The 27,677-nt window shown below is 30.3% G+C and overlaps 1 long non-coding RNA gene across 1 annotated transcript in view; it reads right to left on the bottom strand.

The window, feature by feature from the left end:
• Window positions 1–4,005: 4,005 nt before the first annotated feature.
• Window positions 4,006–27,677, bottom strand: part of LOC119611099 — a 73,214-nt gene continuing 49,542 nt past the window's right edge. The window contains exon 4 of the long non-coding RNA XR_005232039.1: window positions 4,006–4,308. This is a non-coding gene — a long non-coding RNA (uncharacterized LOC119611099). The remainder of the gene's footprint in view (window positions 4,309–27,677) is intronic.

Raw genomic sequence — 27,677 nt, 5'->3', positions numbered from 1 at the left:
TAGACTAGACTAATAGACTAGCTATAGACTAGACTATAGACTAGACTATAGACTAGACTATAGACTAGACTATAGACTAGACTATAGACTAGACTATAGACTAGACTATAGACTAGACTATAGACTAGACTATAGACTAGACTATAGACTAGACTATAGACTAGACTATAGACTAGACTATAGACTAGACTATAGACTAGACTATAGACTAGACTATAGACTAGACTATAGACTAGACTATAGACTAGACCATAGACTATACTATAGACTAAACTATAGACAAGACTGTAGACTAGACTATGGACTAGACTATGGACTAGACTATGGACTAGACTAAAGACCAGACTATAGACTATACTAAGTATAGACTATACTATAGACTAGACTAGACTATAGACTAGACAATAGACTAGACTATATACTAGACTATAGACTAGACTATAGACTAGACTATAGACTAGACTATAGACTAGACTATAGACTAGACTATAGACTAGACTATAGACTAGACTATAGACTAGACTATAGACTAGACTATAGACTAGACTATAGACTAGACTATAGACTAGACTATAGACTAGACTATTGACTAGACTATAGACTAGACTATAGGTTACACTATAGACTAGAGTATAGACTAGACAATAGACTAGACTATATACTAGACTATAGACTAGACTATAGACTAGACTATAGGCTAGACTATAGAATACACTATAGACTAGAGTATAGACTAGACAATAGACTAGACTATATACTAGACTATAGACTAGACTATAGAATAGACTATAGACTAGACTATGGACTAGACTATAGGTTAGACTATAGACTATAGACTACACTATAGACTAGACTATAGACTACACTATAGACTAGACTATAGACTAGACTATAGACTAGACTATAGACTAGACTATAGACTACACTATAGACTAGACTATAGACTAGACTATAGACTAGACTATGGACTAGACTATAGACTAGACTATAGACTAGACTATAGACTAGACTATAGACTAGACTATAGACTAGACTATAGACTAGACTATAGACTAGACTATAGACTAGACTATAGACTAGACTATAGACTAGACTATGGACTAGACTATAGACTAGACTATAGACTAGACTATAGACTAGACTATGCTAGACTATAGACTATAGACTAGACTATAGACTAGACTATAGACTAGACTATAGACTAGACTATAGACTATACTATAGACTATACTATAGACTAGACTATAGACTATACTATAGACTATACTATAGACTAGACTATAGATTGGACTATAGACTAGACTATAGATTAGACTATAGACTAGACTTATGGACTAGACTATAGACTAGACTATAGACTAACCTATAGACTAGACTATAGTCTAGACTATAGACTAGACTATAGACTAGACTATAAACTAGACTATAGACTAGACTATAGACTAACTATAGACTAGACTATAGACTAGACTATAGACTAGACTATAGACTTGACTATAGACTAGACTATAGACTAGACTATAGACTAGACTATAGACTAGACTATAGACTAGACTATAGACTAGACTATAGAGTAGACTATAGACTAGACTATAGACTAGACTATAGACTATACTATAGACTAGACTATAGACTAGACTATAGACTAGACTATAGACTAGACTAAAGACTAGACTATAGACTAGACTAAAGACTAGACTATAGTCTAGTCTATAATCTAGGCTATAGACTAAACTAGAGGCTAAACTATAGACCTAGAACTATATATAGACTAGGGTATGTTTACCTTTACTTTGTTTTATTTATTTTACAGTTTCACAAGACTATATGCATTAATACTAAATGAACTATTTTAAAAACAAAATAATAAATATTTAAAATTTCTTAAATTCTAATAAACTCTCCCATAAATATCTAAAATTCTAAAAATATTTATGTAATGTAGTTAATACCCCGCGGTGCGTATTATCTTTATTAATTTATTGAGTGAATGATTGATAAGATTATATATTTTATACGCATATAACTAAATTGATAATTGTAAAGCATTGTATATCTGAAAGGTGTATAATTTACTAAGTGTTTGAGTGACTACTCAAACGAAATTAATTTATGCGTTTGTTATTGTAAAAGATTAATTTAAGCTGTCATAGGCCATTTCTGTGATAGATTGAATATAAACAATTGAGCAAAGGACAATGATGGTTGGTTTAGAAATTGATTATAAGACATTGCTAGTCATAGTTAGGACATAGTGTAGTTATAGAGAAGTCAAAGTGTAGTTATAATGTAGTCATAGTGTAGTTATAGTCTAGTCATAGTGTAGTCATAGTGCAGTCATAGTGTAGTTTTAGTGTAGTTATAGTCTAGTCATGGTGTAGTCATAGTGTAGCTATAATGTAGCTTTAGTGTAGTTATAGTGTAGTTATAGTGTAGTCATAGAGTAGTCATAGTGTAGTCACAGTCTAATCATAGTCAAGTCATAGTCTAGTTATAGTCTAGTTTAGTCTAGTCATAGTCTAGTCATCTAGTCATAGTCTAGTCATAGTCTAGTCATAGTCTAGTCATAGTCTAGTCATAGTCTAGTCATAGTCTAGTCATAGTCTAGTCATAGTCTAGTCATAGTCTAGTCATAGTCTAGTCGTAGTCTAGTCATAGTCTAGTCATAGTCTAGTCATAGTCTAGTCATAGTCTAGTCATAGTCTAGTCATAGTCTAGTCATAGTCTAGTCATAGTCTAGTCATAGTCTAGTCATAGTCTAGTCATAGTCTAGTCATAGTCTAGTCATAGTCTAGTCATAGTCTAGTCATAGTCTAGTCATAGTCTAGTCATAGTCTAGTCATAGTCCTAGTCATAGTCTAGTCATAGTCTAGTCATAGTCTAGTCATAGTCTAGTCATAGTCTAGTCATAGTCTAGTCATAGTCTAGTCATAGTCTAGTCATAGTCTAGTCATAGTCTAGTCATAGTCTAGTCATAGTCTAGTCATAGTCTAGTCATAGTCTAGTCATAGTCTAGTCATAGTCTAGTCATAGTCTAGTCATAGTCTAGTCATAGTCTTAGTCATAGTCTAATAATCTTTTTAGACCTTTCTAGTTTTTAGCAATTTTGGTTGGTATTTCACAATATTTTTTAATTTATAGTTTTTTTTTGTAACAAATATTTAAATATTGATAAAAACAAAATAATTTTTACAAATGCTAGAACTTAAAAAACTAATAATCATTAAAATGACATCACTCTATATACACTGGGCATTCAATGATGTGGAATTTTATAAAAATTTTACAGGAAATTAAAACTAGAAACTAAAAAAAAACAATAAACGCTATTTATTTAATGGTTTAAATGACTTTCTCTAATGGAAAACGATAAATGTTACATACAGTGGGTAATAAAATATAAAAAATCCGTTTCTAGTCAAAGTTTAAATATGAAATGTATAAAAAAACAAAATGACTTCAATTTTAAAATAAAAAAATATATATAAACAAAATGCAATCATAAATTATAAATCATATAATTCTCTAGATAATTACACACTAAATCTATACACTACTGTTTAATTAAATAATTTAATTTCATTTCATTTATATTCACTCACCTTTGGTAATGAGGCTAATACTTGTTGTTTAACATCCCAGACCAATTTATCGGAGGGAAATTGCAGACATTTGTAGACATTTAATTCGGGCACATGTATGCGCACCAGTAGCCAGCCATCCCGTGGTTCTGGCGGTGGTTCATCATCAAATCCCGGCCCTGAACTGTTGTCCATGTTGGCCGGGTTTTGTTTGACTTTGGGTGTGGGTGGGTGATACGACGTAATTTTGAATGTTTTTTATATTTTAAACGATTTATTTCAAATATAGAAATTTTTCAATAAAAAAAAAGAAAAAGTTTCTTAATCACAAAATTCTTTCTTTTTTTAGCTTTTTTACTTATAAATCTAGAAATTTGAAAAAGAAAAATTAAATTAAAACAAATTGTTTATGATTCTTAATTTCTTTTTTTTTTTTTTTGTTCGTAATGAGGTGCGAAGTTTTTATAAACAACTACACTATTTTCTCTCTTAATGTACTTTGTTTAAATGTTTTAGTTAATTTTGTATTTTTTTGTTTTAGCTTTTCATTATCTAAATATTTGCTTTATTAATTAGATTAAAATAACCGAATATTTTGTTTCGTGTTTTTAATTTTCTTATTTTATAGCTGTTGCAGAAACGCATGCCATTTGTTTTCGTAGTGTAAACATTTTTAATGTTTATATTAAAGTCCAATTATTCCGCAACTTCCCATTAGAAATTCAGGCTGCAAATAGAGAAAAGAACGAAAAAAGAACACAAATTAATGTTGTTTTAACAAATTACTTAAATAAATAATAAATTTTATGCCATCAAACACTTAAACAAATATTTTAAACTTAATACATTTATATACAAATGATTTTTGTTCTCTATTTATTAAGTAAATTAATCTTAATTAAATAAATAGTAATTAAAACAGTTGTGAGTTTTAGCTTTGTGTAAAGAAGAAAACATTATTAAATTGTTGCGAAAAACAATATTAAGAGAAAAGTAAATAAATTAACTTTGAAATTAATAACATTCATACGCTCTAGGGAACTTTAAAATATAAATTAGATTTTGTAATAAATAAATCTTAATTAAGTGATTTAAGAAATAATAAAAGAATTTTAACAAAGAAGTTTTTAGTATTGAGAAAAGGTATAGACTAGACTATAGACTAGACAATAGACTAGACTATAGACTAGACTATAGACTAGACTATAGACTAGACTATAGACTAGACTATAGACTAGACTATAGACTAGACTATAGACTAGACTAGACTAGACTACTAGACTAGACTAGACTATAGACTAGACTATAGACTAGACTATAGACTAGACTATAGACTAGACTATAGACTAGACTATAGACTAGACTATAGACTAGACTATAGACTAGACTATAGACTAGACTATAGACTAGACTATAGACTAGACTATAGACTAGACTATAGACTAGACTATAGACTAGACTATAGACTAGACTATAGACTAGACTATACTAGACTATAGACTAGGACTATAGACTAGACTATAGACTAGACTATAACTACTAGACTAGACTATAGACTAGACTAGACTAGACTATAGACTAGACTATAGACTAGACTATAGACTAGACTATAGACTAGCTATAGACTAGACTATAGACTAGACTAATAGACTAGACTATAGACTAGACTATAGACTAGACTATGACCTAGACTATAGACTAGACTATAGACTAGACTATAGACTAGACTATACACTAGACTATAGACTAGACTAAAGACTAGACTGTAGACTAGACTATAGACTAGACTATACACTAGACTATACACTAGACTATAGACTAGACTATAGACTAGACTATAGTCTAGACTACAGACTAGACTATAGACTAGTCTATAGTCTAGTCTATGGTCTAGTCTATTTATAGTCTATAGTCTAGACTATAGACTAGACTTAGACTAGACTATAGACTAGACTATAGACTAGACTATAGACTAGACTATAGACTAGACTATAGACTAGACTATAGACTAGACTATAGACTAGACTATAGACTAGACTATAGACTAGACTATAGACTAGACTATAGACTAGACTATAGACTAGACTATAGACTAGACTATAAACTAGACTATAGACTAGACTATAGACTAGACTATAGACTAGACTATAGACTAGACTATAGACTAGACTATAGACTAGACTATAGACTAGACTATAGACTAGACTATAGACTAGACTATAGACTAGACTATAGACTAGACTATAGACTAGACTATAGACTAGACTATAGACTAGACTATAGACTAGACTATAGACTAGACTATAGACTAGACTATAGACTAGACTATAGACTAGACTATAGACTAGACTATAACTAGACTATAGACTAGACTATAAACTAGACTAGACCATAGACTAGACTATAGACTAGACTATAGACTAGACTATAGACTAGACTATAGACTAGACTATAGACTAGACTATAGACTAGACTATAGACTAGACTATAGACTAGACTATAGACTAGACTATAGACTAGACTATAGACTAGACTATAGACTAGACTATAGACTAGACTATAGACTAGACTATAGACTAGACTATAGACTAGACTATAGACTAGACTATAGACTAGACTATAGACTAGACTATAGACTAGACTATAGACTAGACTATAGACTAGACTATAGACTAGACTATAGACTAGACTATAGACTAGACTATAGACTAGACTATAGACTAGACTATAGACTAGACTATAGACTAGACTATAGACTAGACTATAGACTAGACTATAGACTAGACTATAGACTAGACTATAGACTAGACTATAGACTAGACTATAGACTAGACTATAGACTAGACTATAGACTAGACTATAGACTAGACTATAGACTAGACTAGACTATAGACTAGACTATAGACTATAGACTAGAGACTAGACTAGACTAGACTAGACTAGACTAGACTAGACTAGACTAGACTAGACTAGACTAGACTAGACTAGACTATAGACTAGACTAGACTACTATAGACTAGACTATAGACTATAGACTAGACTATAGACTAGACTATAGACTAGACTATAGACTAGACTATAGACTAGACTATAGACTAGACTATAGACTAGACTATAGACTAGACTATAGACTAGACTATAGACTAGACTATAGACTAGACTATAGACTAGACTATAGACTAGACTATAGACTAGACTATAGACTAGACTATAGACTAGACTATAGACTAGACTATAGACTAGACTATAGACTAGACTATAGACTAGACTATAGACTAGACTATAGACTAGACTATAGACTAGACTATAGACTAGACTATAGACTAGACTATAGACTAGACTATAGACTAGACTATAGACTAGACTATAGACTAGACTATAGACTAGACTATAGACTAGACTATAGACTAGACTATAGACTAGACTATAGACTAGACTATAGACTAGACTATAGACTAGACTATAGACTAGACTATAGACTAGACTATAGACTAGACTATAGACTAGACTATAGACTAGACTATAGACTAGACTATAGACTAGACTATAGACTAGACTATAGACTAGACTATAGACTAGACTATAGACTAGACTATAGACTAGACTATAGACTAGACTAGACTAGACTATAGACTAGACTAGAGACTAGACTAGAGACTAGACTCGACTATAGAATACACTCTAGACTGTAATAAAGACTAAGCTATAAGCTATAATATAGACTATACTTTAGGATAGACTAGATTGTAGACTAGACTGTAGAGGCTACACTATAGACTGTAATGAAGACTAAACTATAAACTTAAATATAGACTTGAAACTAATTACAAGATACAGTGGACAAAAGAGGAAATAAATTTAATTTCAGTCAGTTTAATGTATACATTTGATATTAGTTGTGATTAATTATAGTAATTTTGTGTATGTAAAATTGATTCAAATACCTTAAAATATATCTATAGTAGACTATGTGTTGCAACAGTTTTCATTAAATTACAAAATTTGTACTTTTGTTGCATTTACCTCAATTTATTTAAAGAGTCAAATTGACTAAAATAAAGTGCAGTAAAAGTGTTTTTGTGTTTTTTTTTTAGTTTCAACAAATATTACACACAACAATATGTTTGTTTTCGTTCGTTTATTGTTTATTTATGATCGAAGGCATGTTGCACGTTGTGCCACTTTAACGCAAAAATTTTAATTCAATTCGTTGTGTTCGGGGTAGTATTTTTATTTTCGTTTTTTATTTTTCGATTTTATAGGTTTATATGTCATTCATTCATTTAAAATTCACAAAACCCAAACGGAAACACAATGGATCTGTAAAGCAATTGTTTAAACAAAAAATGGATGGTGGTTTTTCAGTAGTTTTAAATGTGAAAAAATGAAGAACAGAAAAGTAAAATTATTTATTTCATATAGATACAAGTTATTTTTGGGAAGAACTGTGTGCATTTCTGTGGTTTTTTAAAAGAATGGTAGGGGCATTAAGTTTTCGTGTTTAGTTTTACAAGAAGTTGTATTATAAAATACTTTATCGAAAATTCATAGAACTGAACTAGAACTGAACTAGAACTGAAACTAGAACTGAACTAGAACTGAACTAGAACTGAACTAGAACTGAACTAGAACTGAACTAGAACTGAGCTAGAACTGAACTAGAACTGAACTAGAACTGAACTAGTACTGAACTAGAACTGAACTAGAATTGAACTAGAACTGAACTGGAACTGAACTGGAACTGAACTAGAACTGAACTAGAACTGAACTAGAACTGACTAGAACTGAACTAGAACTGAACTAGAACTGAACTAGAACTGAACTAGAACTGAACTAGAACTGAACTAGAACTGAACTAGAAATGAACTAGAACTGAACTAGAACTGAACTAGAACTGAAACTAGAACTAACTAAAGAACTGAACTAGAACTGAACTAGAACTGAACTAGAACTGAACTAGAATTGAACTAGAACTGAACTAGAACTGAACTAGAACTGAACTAGAACTGAACTAGAACTGAACTAGAACTGAACTAGAACTGAACTAGAACTGAACTAGAACTGAACTAGAACTGAACTAGAACTGAACTAGAACTGAACTAGAACTGAACTAGAACTGAACTAGAACTGAACTAGAACTGAACTAGAACTGAACTAGAACTGAACTAGAACTGAACTAGAACTGAACTAGAACTGAACTAGAACTGAACTAGAACTGAACTAGAACTGAACTAGAACTGAACTAGAACTGAACTAGAACTGAACTAGAACTAGAACTGAACTAGAACTGAACTAGAACTGAACTAGAACTGAACTAGAACTGAACTAGAACTGAACTAGAACTGAACTAGAACTGAACTAGAACTGAACTAGAACTGAACTAGAACTGAACTAGAACTGAACTAGAACTGAACTAGAACTAGAACTGAACTAGACTGAACTGAACTAGAACTGAACTAGAACTGAACTAGAACTGAACTAGAACTGAACTAGAACTGAACTAGAACTGAACTAGAACTGAACTAGAACTGAACTAGAACTGAAACTAGAACTGAACTAGAACTGAACTAGAACTGAACTAGAACTGAACTAGAACTGAACTAGAACTGAACTAGAACTGAACTAGAACTGAACTAGAACTGAACTAGAACTGAACTAGAACTGAACTAGAACTGAACTAGAACTGAACTAGACTGAACTAGAACTGAACTAGAAACTGAACTAGAACTGAACTAGAACTGAACTAGAACTGAACTAGAACTGAACTAGAACTGAACTAGAACTGAACTAGAACTGAACTAGAACTGAACTAGAACTGAACTAGAACTGAACTAGAACTGAACTAGAACTGAAACTAGAACTGAACTAAACTGAACTAGAACTGAACTAGAACTGAACTAGAACTGAACTAGAACTGAACTAGAACTGAACTAGAACTGAACTAGAACTGAACTAGAACTGAACTAGAACTGAACTAGAACTGAACTAGAACTGAACTAGAACTGAACTAGAACTGAACTAGAACTGAACTAGAACTGAACTAGAACTGAACTAAAACTGAACTAGAACTGAACTAGAACTGAACTAGAACTGAACTACAACTGAACTAGAACTGAACTACTGAACTAGAACTGAACTAGAACTGAACTAGAACTGAACTAGAACTGAACTAGAACTGAACTAGAACTGAACTAGAACTGAACTAGAACTGAACTAGAACTGAACTAGAACTGAACTAGAACTGAACTAGAACTGAACTAGAACTGAACTAGAACTGAACTAGAACTGAACTAGAACTGAACTAGAACTGAACTAGAACTGAACTAGAACTGAACTAGAACTGAACTAGAACTGAACTAGAACTGAACTAGAACTGAACTAGAACTGAACTAGAACTGAACTAGAACTGAACTACAATTGAACTTCAACTGAACTAGAACTGAACTAGAACTGAACTACGACTGAACTACAACTGAACTACAACTGAACTACAACTGAACTACAAATGAACTAGAATTGAACTAGAACTGAACTAGAACTATACTAACAGTTAAAGTACAACTTTTAAGTTTTCCTCCACAAACAAGGAGGCGTATGATTATTATTAATTAAAAATTTATTTTAATAAACGACCACAACCAGTGTTGCCAACTTAGTGCTTTTAGCACTATTTGCGGTGCTTTTTGGTGTGCCAAACGCGGAAAATTTTGCTCATGGTGCCTTTTTTCAAAAAGGCACTACAGTGGTGCTTTCTAATTTTATGACAGTGCATTTAGTGCTTTTTATACCCACCATTAAAAAAGATGAGTGCGGTATATTAATTTTGTCACTCCGTTTGTAACACATCGAAATATTGGTCGTAGACCCACAAAAGTATATATATTTTGGGTCCTTATTAAATTCTAAGGCGATCTAACCATGTCCATCCGTCTGTCTGTTGAAATCACGATAGGGTTAGAACGGAAAGAGCAAGCGATTTAAATTTTTCCACAAATATTTCACAAGCTTTAACAGTCACAACTGTTTTAAACAAACAAGTATAGCGATAAAATTTGGCATAAATAAGTTTTATATGCGTCAAAATCTATGTACCAAATTTTATGGGAATCGGTCCAAAATTGACCCTACCCCCCATACGAGTATAGCGATGAAATTCAACATAAGTAAGTTTTATATAAGCCAAAATCTCTACTAAATTTTATAGAAATTGGTCTATAATTGACCCTACCCTCATATAAGGTCTCCTTCAGAAAATGATTTAAACGGTCATTACTGACTTAACCTACCCTACCCCCTATTAAGGTCCCCTTAAAAATATGAGTATAGCGATGAAAATTGACAAAAAATAAGTTTTATACAATTTTTTTACACAATTGAACCTATCCCTCATATATAAAGCCTTCATCGTTGTACTCGCAATAAAAAGATTTTTATTATAATTCTTTATTCCGAATTTTATAACGATTGGTCTATAACTGACCAACAAAACAAAATCTATGTACAAAATTTTATGGGTATCGATATATAATTGTCCCAACCCCATATAAGTTCCTCTTTAGATAATAACTTTTACGCTTATGACTGAATTAAAAATTCGAGAACAGCAATGAAATTCGAAAGGAATAAGTGTTATACGAAATCTTTCTACCAAATTTTACGACAAGCAGTTCATAATTGACACTACCTCTGATATATGTTCATGGTTAAAAAATTGGACAAACATATTTTGTTTTTAAAAATGAATATTTTGTTAATTCGAAGATCACGTACATAATTGAATTAAGCCTTATCTCCCTGATGTTTACAGAGGAGCATTCCTTTTACGGCATAAGATTTGATGGTGGGTATATAAGATTCGGCACAACCGAATATAACGCTCTTATTTGTTAAAATATTTGTGAATTTCAGGAGGTAATTTATTTAATTAATATTAAACATTTTCTCTATAATGTTAAGAACACTGAGGGATCATTCTTTGATCTTTCTATTTATACCACTTTTTGTTGTTTATTAGAATACGATCAGTTTAATAGTTTACACTAAGGACTAAATTTTTCTTAAAAACTGTTTTAAATTTTTTTACACGGGTACTCCAAAGTTTTTTTTAATTTGTGTTAAGTTTAAAAAGCAAATATTCTTCAAAAACAAAAAACAAAATATTCAAAATACGTTAAAATAAGTTATGTTATTCACTATCAGTGAAATTAAAAATAATATACAGGCAAATCCCGGTATAACGAATGATATAATGTCAGGCCCTTTCGTTAAATCGAAATATTCGTTATATCAGAATTATTTTTTCTAGTAAATTTCTTTATTTAATGGACAAAAAAACCATTCAAATTAATGTATGAAATTATTACTTCAAATTTTATTTCAAACAACTAATATCAACGCACACCTTTTTCCATTTTGTACATCTGAACGGATTGAAAAATTTGTGAAGGATTTTAGTTTTCTAACAACTTTAATTTCCTGCTATTTCCTTAACCTTATTTTATTACCTAGAAGATAAAATAAAACTCTTTTGAGGAAAAACTGAACTTGAGAATCGATAACTGTGTCTCATGCTGATAATTTCAAAACCCTGGAATATTGCGCCATATTGGGGTATCGAAATAATTTATTTTGCTGTAAAATTTTATTATTTCAATGTATCCCTTTTAAAAACTATTCAAGCTAAATTTACCATTAAATTCACATCTAACAGATTTATGCTTTTTAGATTATAATGTAAGGAATTTTGATCGATAGGTCAGATATGTAGTATAACTAAAATTAGGAATATGGGCGACTTCTTTTATTTTTACATTATATTCTAATTGCTCAATCAAGTTTTTGATATTAACAATATAAATATAAAATCAAAAGCGGGATTTTTTAGGTATTTTTTCTTTTTATTCGTTATATCGAGTATAAAATTTCTTAAACGTTCGCTATATAAGGTAGTTAATGTTAAAAATTTGGCTGTTCGTTATATCGGATTTTCGTTAAAGTGAGATTCGTTATACCGGGATTTGCCTGTATATAGATTTTACAAAAAAAATATATATTTCATAAGTTTTGTACAATTTTACAATTTGGGTGTGGGTACATCGGTTGGCCAGTTAGTAGTGTGCCTGTCAGTTTGAATGTTTAATGACATTTTACTATTTTTAAAATAACTTTTAAACAAATTAAGGAATTTGAAAAATTCTCATCTTATTTATCTAATATTCGTCAAACATTAGTTTTAGTTCTTACGTTACTAAAAATTTAACTCACACAGATGAAAGACTTTAGTATGACGCATGATTTGTATTGTAGCCCAATGTTCTAAAAAACGAATTTTGGAGTCTTGTAGGAAATGAGCGAAATAATGTGCAATTTTTATTAAAATAAACAATATTTGACTAAAAGAACGTTAGTGCTTTTTTACCCATTTTCAGTTAGAAAATTACGCTTTTTTACCCCTTTTTAATTTTTTTGCGCGCGTTTTGCTTGACCAATGTTGGCAACACTGACCACAACTTTGTTATTTTTAAGAGGATTTTAATCATTTAAATTTTAAAACCTAACTGACAAAATCATAACATTTTAACTGCCAGAAACTAGAGAGTATAAAAACCATGTCTAAACTAACTTAAACAGAAACCCATTAAAGTCACATATAATTTAAACTAAAGACTATTTAATTATTAAAAATACATTAGTGTCTAAAATAAACATTAAATTCATCAGTTCAAAGTTGTAATTAAATATTTAAATTGTAAATAAAATAAACACATTTGCACAAAATCTACATCTTTAGACATCTGATGACTGACCCACTTTGTTGAAAATATGCTGCATAGAAAATTGTTTTTTTTATGTTTTTCAGCAATTTAATTATGTTTTATTTTCTATGCGAATATGTTTTTGAATGTTGGTTTTTTTTTCATACTGTCATGGGTGCTAAAGCAGAAAGTCCAACACAATATTGCAACCAATTTCGTATAGACTTAGTCTATGATGTGTATTTTTTATTAAAGTTTTTTTTTGCTGTGCCCTGTTCAGTTCATGTACACAGATGCATTTAGTTCAATGTGTCAGTTGCACTGACACTGTCATATATTGTGGAATTAGGAATAAATGAATAAAAAGTGTTACAAGTGACACTAAAAGTTTTCCATTTTTTTTCGGAGAACTTATATATATTAGAGGGATTTAACAGCCTTGCAAAACATAAACTGAAATTAAAGACAAAAAAACCCATAAAAAATGAAATGAAAAGTTTAAGCTAAATAACTCGTCTGCTAAAAGCCATAAAATTGTTTAAAGGGAGTGATAAATGCCTTTAGGTATTTGTCAATTAATCTTACTACAAATAACTTTCCTTTGATTTTATTTATTTGGAGATTCTTTAAAACCCTTAGCTAATGTTTAAAGATTTCCTTAGGCCACCACCTAGAGCGTATAAGTAATATTAATTGCTTGGCAATTTTACATTTTGCCGCATAACTCTAGAGTGGGTTAAATTAATTATCTTCATTCAAGTGGGAGTAAATAAATAACAATTTATTCTTAATAAATAATTTAAATAACTTACTTTTTTTTGTCAAAGTTTTATTAAAAATAATGAGCTAAAGTAAAAAAAAAATTATTAATTTATATTACATTCGTTTTTTTTTATGGTTTCAATCATGTAATTAGCTTTAATTTATTAACATAATCTCATTAATTTCATGATAAAAACTAAAAGTTTTTTTCTCATAATATTCAGTTTTAAAAACTTCCACATAAATTAATGTGCAAAATGCGTTTTTTTTGTGAAATTCTTTACAAAAAATGGTCTTAATGAAAAAATTAGCTTGATTCAATGATTAAATAGTTTGAATTGTACAAATAAAAGAGATTTAATTAAAATTTAAGTGGTCAAATCTAATTGTAATTATATAATTTGAAAATATAAATTATGAGAAAATTGTTAATGGAACCACAATGTTGGGAAAAGAATTAAGTTTATGTTATAATTTTGTTTAAAACATTATTAGTGCTTTCCAATGTTAAAGTCTAGTCTATAGTCTAGTCTATAGTTTAGTCTATAGTCTAGTCTAGTCTATAGTTTAGTCTATAGTTTAGTCTATAGTTTAGTCTATAGTCTAGTATATAGTCTATAGTCTAGTCTATAGTCTAGTCTAGTCTATAGTCTAGTCTATAGTCTAGTCTAGTCTAGTCTATAGTCTAGTCTATAGTCTAGTCTATAGTCTAGTCTATAGTCTAGTCTATAGTCTAGTCTATAGTCTAGTCTATAGTCAGTCTATAGTCTAGTCTATAGTCTAGTCTATAGTCTAGTCTATAGTCTAGTCTATAGTCTAGTCTATAGTCTAGTCTATAGTCTAGTCTATAGTCTAGTGTATAGTCTAGTCTATAGTCTAGTCTATAGTCTAGTCTATAGTCTAGTCTATAGTCTAGTCTATAGTCTAGTTCTATAGTCTAGTCTATAGTCTAGTCTATAGTCTAGTCTATAGTCTAGTCTATAGTCTAGTCTATAGTCTAGTCTATAGTCTAGTCTATAGTCTAGTCTATAGTCTAGTCTATAGTCTAGTCTATAGTCTAGTCTATAGTCTAGTCTATAGTCTAGTCTATAGTCTAGTCTATAGTCTAGTCTATAGTCTAGTCTATAGTCTAGTCTATAGTCTAGTCTAGTAGTCTAGTCTAGTCTAGTCTAGTCTATAGTCTAGTCTATAGTCTAGTCTATAGTCTAGTCTATAGTCTAGTCTATAGTCTAGTCTATAGTCTAGTCTATAGTCTAGTCTATAGTCTAGTCTATAGTCTAGTCTATAGTCTAGTCTATAGTCTAGTCTATAGTCTAGTCTATAGTCTAGTCTATAGTCTAGTCTATAGTCTAGTCTATAGTCTAGTCTATAGTCTAGTCTATAGTCTAGTCTATAGTCTAGTCTATAGTCTAGTCTATAGTCTAGTCTATAGTCTAGTCTATAGTCTAGTCTATAGTCTAGTCTATAGTCTAGTCTATAGTCTAGTCTAATAGTCTAGTCTATAGTCTAGTTATAGTCTAGTCATAGTCTAGTCTATAGTCTAGTCATAGTCTAGTCATAGTCTAGTCATAGTCTGTCATAGTCTAGTTATAGTCTAGTCTGTCATAGTCAGTCATAGTCTAGTCATAGTCTAGTCATAGTCAGTCATAGTCTAGTCATAGTCTAGTCATAGTCTAGTCATAGTCTAGTCATAGTCTAGTCATAGTCTAGTCATAGTCTAGTCATAGTCTAGTCATAGTCTAGTCATAGTCTAGTCATAGTCTAGTCATAGTCTAGTCATAGTCTAGTCCATAGTCTAGTCATAGTCTAGTCATAGTCTAGTCATAGTCTAGTCATAGTCTAGTCATAGTCTAGTCATAGTCTAGTCATAGTCTAGTCATAGTCTAGTCATAGTCTAGTCATAGTCTAGTCATAGTCTAGTCATAGTCTAGTCATGAGTTCCTAGTCATAGTCTAGTTAGTCTAGTCATAGTCTAGTCATAGTCTAGTCATAGTCTAGTCATAGTCTAGTCATAGTCTAGTCATAGTCTAGTCATAGTCTAGTCATAGTCTAGTCATAGTCTAGTCATAGTCTAGTCTAGTCTAGTCATAGTCTAGTCATAGTCTAGTCATAGTCTAGTCTAGTCATAGTCTAGTCATAGTCTAGTCATAGTCTAGTCATAGTCTAGTCATAGTCTAGTCATAGTCTAGTCATAGTCTAGTCATAGTCTAGTCTAGTCATAGTCTAGTCTAGTCATAGTCTAGTCATAGTCTAGTCATAGTCTAGTCATAGTCTAGTCATAGTCTAGTCATAGTCTAGTCATAGTCTAGTCATAGTCTAGTCATAGTCTAGTCATAGTCTAGTCATAGTCTAGTCATAGTCTAGTCATAGTCTAGTCATAGTCTAGTCATAGTCTAGTCATAGTCTAGTAGGGTGATCGACTCGATTTTTCAACCGGTTTAAAACCGGTTTTTTCTGCTTTACCAGTGTCGGTTTTTTCTTAATGTTGATTTTTCGAATATCGAATAACCCGGTTTTTTCACTTTTTAAAAACCGGTTTCGAATACTTTTATTTGCTTTGTATTCAAAGATTATTTAAATGAAATTTTTAAGTAAATAATAATACAGCCCGCCTAAATTTTAAAAATATTCGAGTCGAGGAACTAGCGTATATTTTTCTAAAGCTCCTTTGGTTAAACTTTTTTGATTTTCCTAATTAATTAAAAAAATTTATTTGTAAAATTGATAACTGTTTGATAAACTTTTATCAATCTTAAGATTATATTCCAATTACAATAATTAATTTACGGCTGAAATTTTATGGAAGTGTTGGAATGCCTATGCAAATTTCCTAAACAGGGCTTTTAAAATAAGCTAGGATTACATAGTACCTTATGTTTAACAGAAGTGTCCCACTTTTTTCCTAATTTTTTTATATTAAAGAAATAATGTAAATCAGACGACTAGATCTAAAGTTATAATCTTTTAAACTGTTAAAAATCATTTCGGGCCATGTTTTATTAATCAAATTTAAACATAAACATTAAGTTTTTCGAATTAAAATATATTTTTTTTATTTATAATGAAAAACCGGTTTACCGGTTTTTTCTGAATTTGAAAAATATCAACCGGTTTTTTTTAAATGTCAACTATTCGAACTATTCGAAAACCGGTTTTTGGAAAATGTCGAATAATCGATCACCCTATAGTCTAGTCATAGTCTAGTCATAGTCTAGTCATAGTCTAGTCATAGTCTAGTCATAGTCTAGTCATAGTCTAGTCATAGTCTAGTCATAGTCTAGTCATAGTCTAGTCATAGTCTAGTCATAGTCTAGTCATAGTCTAGTCATAGTCTAGTCATAGTCTAGTCATAGTCTAGTCATAGTCTAGTCATAGTCTAGTCATAGTCTAGTCATAGTCTAGTCATAGTCTAGTCATAGTCTAGTCATAGTCTAGTCATAGTCTAGTCATAGTCTAGTCATAGTCATAGTCTAGTCATAGTCTAGTCTAGTCATAGTCTAGTCATAGTCTAGTCATAGTCTAGTCATAGTCTAGTCATAGTCTAGTCATAGTCTAGTCATAATGTAGTCATAGTCCTTTTGGTGTAAGGGATATTAAAAATATTTGTTTTGTAGACACCGGTACGTATGATTGTTATTAATTATCAAGTTATTTATGATCGGTTCTCTATATTTTTAGAACCGCTGGAGTAATTTGATTAATTAAAAGCTTATTTTACAGCTAAGATATTTTGGAAATATCATAATTAACAATAAACTAAATAAATTGTTTAAATTAGTTTATTATTTCTATAAAAATGTTTCTCTAACCCTGAGAATTTAACAAATATTTTAATATAATAACTTACCCTTTAACAATTGTTGTTTATTTCAATATCTTATCGATCAGTTTAATTTATTTACCCCTATAAAAATTACTTTATTCTAGAATTTTAATATATTTACAATTCACGCTTATTTTTAATAGTCTTGCGTATGAAGTGTCTTTCGCTTCTTATCACCTTCTTTTGTAGTTTAAATACTATGGGGTATTTTTTAAAAAAGTTTTTCTTTATTTTTACTATTATTGTATAACAAAAATTTCATTTTTCTTTTATACATTTTCTTTGAAAAAAAAAAAACTGCGTGCATTTATTAAACGCAAGGTCAGTTATCCAATGACTGGTTGTTAAGACATAATTTCAAGTGATAACTTGAACTTATGCTTGGGGTTTAACTTACATTTTTATTTAAATGGTTTTATTTAGTTTTTATACTTTGGATACAAATTTTAATTATACAATAACCTTGGCTTAGTTTGATATCAAGAATAAATGTTGAGTTTTTGTATAAATGTAATTTAAATTAAAAGAAAAATACAAAATTCTTTATCAAAAGTAATGCTAAACTTGAACTAAATAAAAAACTGAAGATAAATACAATATTGCAAAAAATATTTTAAAACTATTTAGAGCAATTAAACAAATGAAGTTAAAATATTTATAAATTCAATTATAAGCAATTTTCGAAATTGCAAATATTAATCATACGCCTTAGTATTTTTTTAAATAATTTTTTGTCTTATTTCATGTAGAAAGAAAACTTTAATAATTTTTATAACACAAATTTTGCCAATTTTTTTAATAAAATTTCTGATTCATTGTTTTTGTTATTATCTTTTATTATTAATCACTTAAAATTTACAATTACCTATCAAGTGTTTATTTTATTAGAAAAAATATATGCCTAAAAACACTTCAGATAATACGAATAAAGTAACGTGTTTTAGTCGGTTTGAATTTTTCTTGTATCTTATCACTTTTGAAACAATGACCATCACAAAAATGTTTTTAATTAATAACAAAAAAATATATTTTTACATTTTAATACTGATATAAAGTCAACAATTGTATTTTTAGCCGTCTAAATCTTTTAAAAAGGAGACTTTTCTATGTCTCCTTTAAAAACTTTAAAAAAGTTAAAAGTTCAGTTCTAGGTCAATTGTAGCACAGTTGTAGTTCAGTTCTGTTCTAGTTCTGTTCTAGTTCTGTTCTACTTCTGTTCAAGTTCTGTTCTAGTTCTAGTTCTGTTCTAGTTCTGCTCTAGTTCTGTTCTAGTTCTGTTCTAGTTCTGTTCTAGTTCTGTTCTAGTTCTGTTCTACTTCTGTTCAAGTTCTGTTCTAGTTCTGTTCTAGTTCTGTTCTAGTTCTGTTCTAGTTCTGTTCTAGTTCTGTTCTAGTTCTGTTCTAGTTCTGTTCTAGTTCTGTTCTAGTTCTGTTCTAGTTCTGTTCTAGTTCTGTTCTAGTTCTGTTCTAGTTCTGTTCTAGTTCTAGTTCTGTTCTAGTTCTGTTCTAGTTCTGTTCTAGTTCTGTTCTAGTACTGTTCTAGTTCTGTTCTAGTTCTGTTCTAGTTCTGTTCTAGTTCTGTTTTAGTTCTGTTCTAGTTCGGTTCTGTTCTAGTTCTGTTCTAGTTCTGTTTTACTTGTGTTCTAGTTGTGTTCTAGTTGTGTTCTAGTTCTGTTCTAGTTCTGTTCTAGTTCTGTTCTAGTTCTGTTCTAGTTCTGTTCTAGTTCTGTTCTAGTTCTGTTCTAGTTCTGTTCTAGTTCTGTTCTAGTTCTGTTCTAGTTCTGTTCTAGTTCTGTTCTAGTTCTGTTCTAGTTCTGTTCTAGTTCTGTTCAAGTTCTGTTCTAGTTCTGTTCTAGTTCTGTTCTAGTTCTGTTCTAGTTCTGTTCTAGTTCTGTTCTAGTTCTGTTCTAGTTCTGTTCTAGTTCTGTTCAAGTTCTGTTCTAGTTCTGTTCTAGTTCTGTTCAAGTTCTGTTCTAGTTCTGTTCTAGTTCTGTTCTAGTTCTGTTCTGTTCTAGTTCTGTTCTAGTTCTGTTCTAGTTCTGTTCTAGTTCTGTTCTAGTTCTGTTCTAGTTCTGTTCTAGTTCTGTTCTAGTTCTGTTCTAGTTCTGTTCTAGTTCTGTTCTAGTTCTGTTCTAGTTCTGTTCTAGTTCTGTTCTAGTTCTGTTCTAGTTCTGTTTCTAGTTCTGTTCTAGTTCTGTTCTAGTTCTAGTTCTGTTCTAGTTCTGTTCTAGTTCTGTTCTAGTTCTGTTCTAGTTCTGTTCTAGTTCTGTTCTAGTTCTGTTCTAGTTCTGTTCTAGTTCTGTTCTAGTTCTGTTCTAGTTCTGTTCTAGTTCTGTTCTAGTTCTGTTCTAGTTCTGTTCTAGTTCTGTTCTAGTTCTGTTCTAGTTCTGTTCTAGTTCTGTTCTAGTTCTGTTCTAGTTCTGTTCTAGTTCTGTTCTAGTTCTGTTCTAGTTCTGTTCTAGTTCTGTTCTAGTTCTGTTCTAGTTCTGTTCTAGTTCTGTTCTAGTTCTGTTCTAGTTCTGTTCTAGTTCTGTTCTAGTTCTGTTCTAGTTCTGTTCTAGTTTTCTAGTTCTGTTCTAGCTGTTCTAGTTCTGTTCTAGTTCTGTTCTAGTTTGTTCTAGTTCTGTTCTAGTTCTGTTCTAGTTCTGTTCTAGTTCTGTTCTAGTTCGGTTATAGGTATGTTCATAGTCTAGTTCTAGTTCTGTGTTCTAGTTCTGTTCTAGTTCTGTTCTAGTTCTGTTCTAGGTTCTAGTTCTGTTCTAGTTCTGGTATCTAGTTCTGTTCTAGTTCTGTAATTCTGTAGTTCTGTTCTAGGTTCTGTTCTAGGTTCTGTTCTAGTTCTGTTCTAGTGTTCTAGTCTAGTTTCTGTTCTAGTTCTGTTCTAGTTCTGGTTCTAGTTTCTGTTCTAGTTCTGTTCTAGTTCTTTTCTAGTTCTATCTAGTTCTATTCTGTTCTGTTTTAGTTCAAATCTAGTTTATCCTATTCTGATCTAGTTCAAATCTGACTCTAGTTCTGACTACAATCCAAACAATGTAGACTGTAGTCTAAAATTTAAAACAGCAAACTGAAAAGGAAAAATCTTATTTAAAATATTTAAACTTTTAAAATTAAATTTTAAAAAACTTCACTAGTAAAAATTTCAATAATAAAGCTTAAACTTTTAAAAACTTTTCTTCAAAGTTTTAACTGTCACATAGGACAGCTGTCAACTCAGCATAATTTCAAAACAAAAACACCCTCCTCGCACAGCTCTCTGTTTCCAAAATCTCAAGGCAGCATTAAATGAACATATCTTTGGTTTTTGGACTTATCTCAATCTCAATTATTTACTCTCACCCCTGGTAAAACTTCTAAATTCTATCTAAATATGTATATTTTTTCCCTAGATTGTTTATTGTTAAGTATATAATAAAGATATTTTAACAGCTAAAGGCAGACAGTCAGTCATGTAAATGACATAGATTTCAGTTTTGCACCCTCATGACAATTTATTTTTTTTTTCGTTCTGCTGCTAAAAATGACAACAATCACAGGCTGCTTAGTAGAATACAGCTGAAGTATCAAGCTCTCTACTATAACAAGCACTTAAGCTTTTAGTAATTTATGGCTTCAAATTTAAATGAAATTTATTTTTGTAAATTACACATAAATTTTGTAAATTTATATAAATTTAAGGCAATTTTTTTATAGAGAATTTGTAGCATTTTATTTGATTTTGCAGTTTTGAAAAGGGGAAATTTTATTTTGCTTTTAAGGCAGAAATATGTATTAATCTTGAAAACTGATGCCCTGGGTTATGAGTAGAGAGAAGTTTTGACACATCAACAATTGCTATTAGAGGTCAATGTGATTTTTATATTATTGTACTGTGGTTTGAAATAAATCTAAAATAATATGCTATCAAAATGAATTACAAGCACTTACAATTTGTGATAAACCAACTTTAAATTAATATGAGAAAATATAATGAAATGGGCAGTAATGAAATAAAATGCAATACAAATCGTTTAAAAATTGTCCTTCTCTAAACAGGAAAATGGTTTACTTTTCATAATTATATTAAAAATATTTAAAAATATTTTTCTTATATAAACAGTTTATTCTGTTATGTAAATTTTCTTTATACAAAGCATTTCTATAGTTTTAACAGTTCAAAAGTTATTAAAGAATTTACAGCACAACCTTTTTCCAAGACCACTGGGCGTATGATTGTTATTAATTACTAGGTTAAGTTATATATTTATGAATAACTTTGGTTGTTTCCAAAGGATTTTATTGATTGATATAGCAATTTAAAGAGAACATTCCAAGGAATTTTATTATAATATGATATATAAAAAATAATGATTTAAACAATTAAAAAATTACCTTAAAAAGAGTAAGTAAAAATTTTAACTCACTATCTTGTATGATATTTACAAATTAATAAATTTTTTAAAAATGTTGCTAATAAATTAATAAAATTTACTTAAAATTTAACCACTGTCATCATATAGACAACAGGTTTTCCATTAATAACTATTACTATGAGGTCTTATCACATGACAACTTAAAAGCACGCACAATTATTTTATGACCTGATTGGTGGGTTGAATATAAAAAGAAGTAAAAAGACTTGATTTACATGACCCTAGAGATAAAGAATTAACAACACGCATCATTTTTGTACGCACTATCTACTTATTGGTTAAAATTCCCCAAAAGGCGTTGTATGGTTTGTATTCACAAAATAGTTTTAAACTTCAAAAATCTGAGTAATTAAAAGATAACATGCAAATTTCAAATATATTTTAATATAAATTATTTAAAAAACACGCATATGTTGGCCAATGAAAACGCACAATTAATTTTATTTCATATTAACTGATTTGTTTTGGGCTGAAAATTATAGTGTGTGGGTCCTAGAGATTTAAATAACTCAAGCGCAAAACAAGAAAAAAGTGGAAAAACTTGAACTTTGATAGAAAAAAACTGAACTAGATATAAACTAGAAATGAACTAGAACAGAACTAGGACAGAACAGAACTAGAACAGAACTAGAACAGAACTAGAACAGAACTAGAACAGAACTAGAACAGAACTAGAACAGAACTAGAACAGAACTAGAACAGAACTAGAACAGAACTAGAACAGAACTAGAACAGAACTAGAACAGAACTAGAACAGAACTAGAACAGAACTAGAACAGAACTAGAACAGAACTAGAACAGAACTAGAACAGAACTAGATCAGAACTAGAACGAAAACTAGAACTGAACTAGAACTGAACTAGAACTGAACTAGAACTGAACTAGAACTGAACTAGAACTGAACTAGAACTGAACTAGAACTGAACTAGAACTGAATTAGAACTGAACTAGAACTGAACTAGAACTGAACTAGAACTGAACTAGAACTGAACTAGAACTGAACTAGAACTGAACTAGAACTGAACTAGAACTGAACTAGAACTGAACTAGAACTGAACTAGAACTGAACTAGAACTGAACTAGAATGAACTAGAACTGAACTAGAACTGAACTAGAACTGAACTAGAACTGAACTAGAACTGAACTAGAACTGAACTAGAACTGAACTAGAACTGAACTAGAACTGAACTAGAACTGAACTAGAACTGAACTAGAACTGAACTAGAACTGAACTAGAACTGAACTAGAACTGAACTAGAACTGAACTAGAACTGAACTAGAACTGAACTAGAACTGAACTAGAACTGAACTAGAACTGAACTAGAACTGAACTAGAACTGAACTAGAACTGAACTAGAACTGAACTAGAACTGAACTAGAACTGAACTAGAACTGAACTAGAACTGAACTAGAACTGAACTAGAACTGAACTAGAACTGAACTAGAACTGAACTAGAACTGAACTAGAACTGAACTAGAACTGAACTAGAACTGAACTTGAACTGAACTAGAACTGAACTAGAACTGAACTAGAACTGAACTAGAACTGAACTAGAACTGAACTAGAACTGAACTAGAACTGAACTAGAACTGAACTAGAACTGAACTAGAACTGAACTAGAACTGAATTAGAACTGAACTAAACTGAACTAGAACTGAACTAGAACTGAACTAGAACTGAACTAGAACTGAACTAGAACTGAACTAGAACTGAACTAGAACTGAACTAGAACTGAACTAGAACTGAACTAGAACTGAACTAGAACTGAACTAGAACTAGAACTGAACGAGAACTAACCTAGCATTTATTTGTTTAGACTCAATAGCGATATCGTGTTATAGACTGCGGATTTATAAAATTAAAGCCAAAAATAATAAAAAACAATTAAAATTTTAGAAATGTATTATCTTAAAAAGTAAATCTGAGTTTTTTTATTATTTTATAAAAAATAATAAAAAGACAAAATTAAAAAAACAATCAGATATATACGCACTTAATATAGATGACAAATTGAAGCAAAAATTTAATTAAATAAAAAACCCAACAAATTGTTATAAAATGTTAAAAGCAAATAGTTTATATTCCGGCATACTTTATTATGACTTTACAAAAAAAAAAAAAAACTATTTAAAAAAATAGAATTTATTAAAACTCATAAATAAATTAACAATTTCAACAATATACTACAATATTATTCAATAGCAGACAAGTGTTTCATTATATTTTACGTCAATTTGTTTAAACAAGTGTTTTTAACATAAATTAAAATAAATTATTATAAACATACATATACAATTAAGCTAATTATAATTAACAAATAAATTAAATTTAATAAAAAAAACAAAATTACTAATTACTAAATAATTTTTAGCATAAAAGTTAAAACACAATTGCTAACACCAGCGACAGAACTTCTTGCTTTTTTTGATGAAATATTTATTACATTTTCCATAAATTTCCCTTAAGTAATATAATCCCAATGAAAACTTTGTTTATTGATTGTAATTTCTAATACCCTAACGTCACTGGGTTTCCAACAAATACAAACTGTCACTGATTTGTTGTGGTTTCGTCTGTAAAGTTGTCAACAAATCAATAAAACTTTTACTTTATTTATTTATAAAAAAATGAATTTAGTTTATTTCTCTTATTTCTCAACTATTACTTTTCAAATATACCTTAATACTCAACCATTCATGTGTTTTAGTTTTACATTTCAAATGTTTACTATTCGAACATTTTCCCACATAATCTTATTAGAAACAAGCTGAGACAGCAAATTGCAAAAAAAATATTTCCATAGCTATTAAATTACAAGTAAAATAAAAAGGTAAAGTAAAATATTTAACTAAAAAAATAAAACGAAAATAATGAAAACTAAATAAAAAGTAAAGAAAAATATAGAAGTTTTAAGTAAAATATATTTTCTTCAACTTCGCTAAACAAAACAAAAATGCAGCGAAATTTAATTTAAATATAATATTTAAAATCAATAAAACAACAGATTTCAAACTGCGAAAAAAATTTTTAAAAAAAATTCTAAATTGTTTAATAAATTGTTATTACCCAGTAAAAACTTTCATTACCATGTAAGCGGTTAAAATGCCAAAATTTACTTACACAATAGCATTTTAAGTCATTATTTAAACACGGTAATGTCATTGGAGGCAAGTACTTACCACTAACGATTACAAGTAATTTGAAAAAGTACTCATTGAAAATCGCCTGCAAAAACGTATACAGCTTCTATATCTTCACTGGCAAGATGACTAATGATTTAGAAAGTATTTATATAATACATTATTAGTAAGACCTTATTAGACTACTTCTATGTAATCCAGACGATATGTAGTAGTCATTGAAAAGTATATTGTTAGGTAAGTAGTTACAATTGAAAGCTATTACCCAGTTTTTGCTGGGTAGTACTCATAAATAAATTTATTATCGTTACATTAACTGTTATACTTGCTCTTTAAAAGGACTACGGTACGTATGAGTAATATTGATTAAGATGTAATTTTACTAAGTTGTTCATAACATTGTTTTTATTCTGTTCCATTTCTGTTCTAGTTCTGTTATAGTTCTGTTCTGTTCTAGTTCTGTTCTAGTTCTGTTTCTAGTAGTCTGTTCTAGTTCTGTTCTAGTTCTGTTCTAGTTCTGTTCTAGTTCTGTTCTAGTTCTGTTCTAGTTCTGTTCTAGTTCTGTTCTAGTTCTGTTCTAGTTCTGTTCTGTTCTAGTTCTGTTCTAGTTCTGTTCTAGTTCTGTTCTAGTTCTGTTCTAGTTCTGTTCTAGTTCTGTTCTAGTTCTGTTCTAGTTCTGTTCTAGTTCTGTTCTAGTTCTGTTCTAGTTCTGTTCTAGTTCTGTTCTAGTTCTGTTCTAGTTCTGTTCTAGTTCTGTTCTAGTTCTGTTCTAGTTCTGTTCTAGTTCTGTTCTAGTTCTGTTCTAGTTCTGTTCTAGTTCTTTCTAGTTCTGTTCTAGTTCTGTTCTAGTTGTGTTCTAGTTGTGTCTAGTTGTGTTCTAGTTGTGTTCTAGTTCTGTTCTAGTTCTGTTCTAGTTCTGTTCTAGTTGTTCTAGTTCTGTTCTAGTTCTGTTCTAGTTCTGTTCTAGTTCTGTTCTAGTTCTGTTCTAGTTCTGTTCCAGTTCTGTTCTAGTTCTGTTCTAGTTCTGTTCTAGTTCTGTTCTAGTTCTGTTCTAGTTCATTCTAGTTCTGTTCTAGTTCTGTTCTTGTTCTGTTCTGTTCTAGTTCTGTTACAGTTCTGTTCTAGTTCTGTTCTAGTCTGTTCTAGTTCTGTTCTAGTTCTGTTCTAGTCTGTTCTAGTTCTGTTCTAGTTCTGTTCTAGTGTTCTAGTTCTGTTCTAGTTCTGTTCTAGTTCTGTTCTAGTTCTGTTCTAGTTCTGTTCTAGTTCTGTTCTAGTTCTGTTCTAGTTCTGTTCTAGTTCTGTTCTAGTCTGTTCTAGTTCTGTTCTAGTTCTGTTCTAGTTCTGTTCTAGTTAGTTCTAGTTCTGTTCTAGTTCTGTTCTAGTTCTGTTCTAGTTCTGTTCTAGTTCTGTTCTAGTTCTGTTCTAGTTCTGTTCTAGTTCTGTTCTAGTTCTGTTCTAGTTCTGTTCTAGTTCAGTTCTAGTGTTTTCTAGTTCTGTCTAGTTGTGTTCTAGTTGTGTTCTAGTTCTGTTCTAGTTCTGTTCTAGTTCTGTTCTAGTTCAGTTCTAGTTCAGTTCTAGTTCAGTTCTTCTAGTTCAGTTCTAGTTCAGTTCTAGTTCAGTTCTAGTTCAGTTCTAGTTCTGTTCTAGTTCTGTTCTAGTTCTGTTCTAGTTTCTGTTCTAGTTCTGTTCTAGTTCTGTTCTAAGTCTGTTCTAGTTCTAGTTCTGTTCTAGTTCTGTTCTAGTTCTGTTCTAGTTCTGTTCTAGTTCTGTTCTAGTTCTGTTCTAGTTCTGTTCTAGTTCTGTTCTAGTTCTGTTCTAGTTCTGTTCTAGTTCTGTTCTAGTTCTGTTCTAGTTCTGTTCTAGTTCTGTTCTAGTTTTGTTCTAGTTCTGTTCTAGTTCTGTTCTAGTTCTGTTCTAGTTCTGTTCTAGTTCTTGTTCTAGTTCTGTTCTAGTTCTGTTCTAGTTCTGTTCTAGTTCTGTTCTAGTTCTGTTCTAGTTGTGTTCTAGTTGTGTTCTAGTTGTGTTCTAGTTGTGTTCTAGTTCTGTTCTAGTTCTGTTCTAGTTCTGTTCTAGTTCTGTTCTAGTTCTGTTCTAGTTCTGTTCTAGTTCTGTTCTAGTTCTGTTCTGGTTCTGTTCTAGTTCTGTTCTAGTTCTGTTCTAGTTCTGTTCTAGTTCTGTTCTAGTTCTGTTCTAGTTCTGTTCTAGTT

The sequence above is a fragment of the Lucilia sericata genome, unplaced genomic scaffold (assembly GCF_015586225.1).
Source record: "Lucilia sericata isolate MDLA Ls3-8-SP2 unplaced genomic scaffold, ASM1558622v1 Contig001360F_arrow, whole genome shotgun sequence".
NCBI lineage: Eukaryota > Metazoa > Arthropoda > Insecta > Diptera > Calliphoridae > Lucilia > Lucilia sericata.
This window is presented reverse-complemented; position numbering and strand designations above follow the sequence as displayed.